The 3,233-nt window shown below is 45.7% G+C and overlaps 1 protein-coding gene across 1 annotated transcript in view; it reads right to left on the minus strand.

The window, feature by feature from the left end:
* The window catches only part of SNX10 (sorting nexin 10), a 91,525-nt gene extending 89,251 nt beyond the window's left edge, over nucleotides 1–2,274 (minus strand). Inside the window, exon 1 of the mRNA XM_011972280.1 lies at nucleotides 2,160–2,274. The gene's annotated coding sequence lies outside the window, so the exon portion shown is untranslated. The remainder of the gene's footprint in view (nucleotides 1–2,159) is intronic.
* Nucleotides 2,275–3,233: the final 959 nt, after the last annotated feature.

Raw genomic sequence — 3,233 nt, forward strand, 5'->3', positions numbered from 1 at the left:
GTAATCCCAGCACTTTGGGAGGCTGAGGTGGGTGGATTGCTTGAGCTCAGGGGTTCAAAACCAGCCTGGGCAATATGGCAAAACCCCATCTCTACAAAAGTATCAAAAAAAAAAAAAAAAGTAAAAATGAAATCATATATTTGAAAGGGGTTCACAGATCCGATAAAGACTATTTCCCTATCCCCAGGGGCAAAATCACTGAGGCCTAGCACAAGCTTTTAAAAATAACAGAGACTACAACAGAAATACATACAGAACCACAAAGCCTTGAGTAAAGTTGAATCACTTATAGAACTAAAAGCATCTCTTCTGCAGAAACTGGGGGCAAGGAGTAGTTACTTAGGGAAAAATATATGTAAGTATCAACAGAAGTTGCCCTTGATTGAAGCTTGGCTAAGCCCTTTACATTCGCAGGTGGGTGGCTGAGAGTTACTACTGATTCCAGACCCAGGCTCCTAGTTCAAATTTTGGCTCTAGCATTACTAGTTGTTTGACCTTGGGCTTTGTGCCTCAGTTTCCACATCTGTAAAAAGAAATAAGAAGGGGAGAAAAACAATACCTATCTCAAGGGTTGTTAACGTACTTAGCACACTTGTAACAGGGCCTGCCACACAGTAAGCCCTAGATAACTATTAGCTTATAATAGAAATCTGACACACATTTGTTGGGTAGTTAAAACTGTAAGCTGAGGAGTTTAGAGAAATCATAAATACTTTGATGCCTTAGTTTCCCCAGACATAAACTGAAGACAATAAAAGAATCTGCTTCATAAGTCTGTTGTGATGCTTAATGAGACTGACACATAAAAACTCTTCCACAATGCCTGGCCCATAAGTGCTCAATAATGTGACAATGCCTGGAATATAGTAAGTGCTCGATAAATGTCAGCTGTTGTATTAACAGTTCTGGGAGGCAAAGATTACCATCGCCCTTTTTTAATTCTGAATAATAGACAACTCAGAGAGTGTTAAGTGCCCTGCCAACAAAACTATACTCAGAAAAATATTATACCAAGATTTCAACTTAGATAGGTCTGGAATCACAAGTTCTAACCACTATACTGTATACCTTCCTCTTTGAACAGGACTTAGAGAACAGAAGAGCTAATTCATACCTACCAGTTTACTAAGAGAAAGATGTTTGGAGATAACAGTGCTAAATTTGGTGGATTCCCCACAGAGTCAACCACGAGCTTGGCCAAAACCCCTTCTCCGCCATGCTGGGAAATGAAAATCTGCATAGACTGAACCCTGTTCTCAACCAGTGGTCTGCCTTTCGCCAAGTGGTTGTGAAACCACAGCCCTGTCACCAAAAATGGAAAAAAGAAGTCATTTTCCCCAGTAGCTTAACGAGCAAAATGAAGACTTAAAGTAGTGATCCCAGGGCTGAGAAAAGATATCCATTGCTCCAAAGTCAAGCAGAATTGCTGTAAAACACTAACGTTACTCTTTGATTAACATACTTTTATTTATTTTTTTTTTAATGAACGTGCTTATTTCTATTATTTTAGGTTACCTAACTCAGGGGTACTTCCCATTAGTAAAATAAGAGGAAGTGTGTACCAGCCTGTAGGGGAGACTCCCTGGTGGGGCACAGTGTCAGACTGAGCAAGTCCCACTGTCAACACTGATGTCCTCCCCAGTTAAATGGTAATCAAAAGGGAAAATGAAATGGACTGGCAGAAGAAACAGGACGACCGGTCGAGTCCATGCTAATCACTGATATTTCACATCTTTTCACAGTTTCTTCTACATGTATTTTATTTTTGTATTTTTATTAAAAACTGCCCTATCAGTCAATCTCAAGTCTACCCTTCCTTTAAAAAACAGTAATAAAAAAAACCCTGTAATCCTAGGCAGGTGGATTGCTTGAGCTCAGGAGTTCCAGACCTGCCTGGGGCAACATGGCAAAACCCTGTCTCTACAAAAAAATACAGAAGTTAGCCAGGGTTGTGGTGGCCCGCACCCGTGGACCCGTGGTCCCAGCTACTCGGGAGGCTGAAGTGGGAGGATCACTTAAACTAGGGAGGCGGAGCTTGCAGTGAGCCAAGATCGCACCTCTGCAATCCAGCCTGGGTGACAGAGTAAGACCTTGTCTCAAAAGAAAAGCAAAAAAAGTAAATAATATTAAGAATAATGAAGGTCCAGCTATGTACCTACCTTAGGAACAGGCATCACTGCGAAGTGATGGCAGAGGCAAGGCAGGAGTCCCTGACCTCACCTCCATTCTCTCACTGAGAAGCCCCTGCAGAAGCTAGTCAACTATCAAAGCAGTCCCTGCTTCTTCCCGGTGAAGGCCTCAGCCTCCAGCCCAGCCCCCTCCCGGGAGAGGAGGGGCAGTTTATGCAATCCAAAACCAGTTCCCAGGCCCCAGAGGTGGACGTCTCCGGGGTGGAAGTCAGAAGCCCGCCAGGTTGTAGGCCTGGTTCTGCTCCCATCTGGCTGAATGATCCTGGTCACAACACTCGGCCTCCCTCGGCCTTAGCCTCCCTGTCTGTAAAATGAAAGGTTTGATGGAGATCATGTGCAAGCCTCCTCCCCGTTCTAATTTTCTGATACCATCATTTTTAACGTGTCTTGCAGAGATAGAAGCCCTTCCTTTCAGCAGGACATGTTGCTCCCCATTTCATGACGATCCCCCTCAATTATCCGTGTAATTTGAGAAAAGTATGATGCATCGGAACTGAAAAACAGGCTGCAGCTTTCCTGGTCACCAAATCTGATAATCAGTCAATAATATGGGTTTCCCCTCGGGCCTTCTCCCTCAATCCCACAATCCCACGAATAAACCTGCCTACCCCTCCCAATTCCTCAACTCAAAGCTACCAGTTCATGAATTAAAAAAAAAAAAAAAAAAACCTCCCCACCCCCTTCTACCCGGCCTAGTGTAAGGTGCCACAGCACTTCTTCCGTAATCTAGAATCCACCTCTGCCCCACCCTCTCCCCGGGGTGTCTTTTTAGCCAGGAATCCCTGGATCCACACGCTCCATCTCCCCGCTCTACCAAGCCAGTTGATCATTTCTCCCTGCCTGGCACCCGGCACACCTCGGCAGAAAAGGAGGCGGCGCCTCCACTCCAAGCCCAAGGGACCCAAACCTCTTTCCAACCCGCAAGGCTGCGGGCACCTGGGCGCAGCGGGAATGGCCCGCGCCTCTGGAAAGAAGGGCCGCCGTCCCCACAAGGGCGGCGTAGGGGAGGCCCGTCAGGGGGTCTCTTGTCACTTACGGGCGGCT

The sequence above is a fragment of the Mandrillus leucophaeus genome, unplaced genomic scaffold (genome assembly GCF_000951045.1).
Source record: "Mandrillus leucophaeus isolate KB7577 unplaced genomic scaffold, Mleu.le_1.0 Scaffold128, whole genome shotgun sequence".
NCBI classification, from domain to species: domain Eukaryota; kingdom Metazoa; phylum Chordata; class Mammalia; order Primates; family Cercopithecidae; genus Mandrillus; species Mandrillus leucophaeus.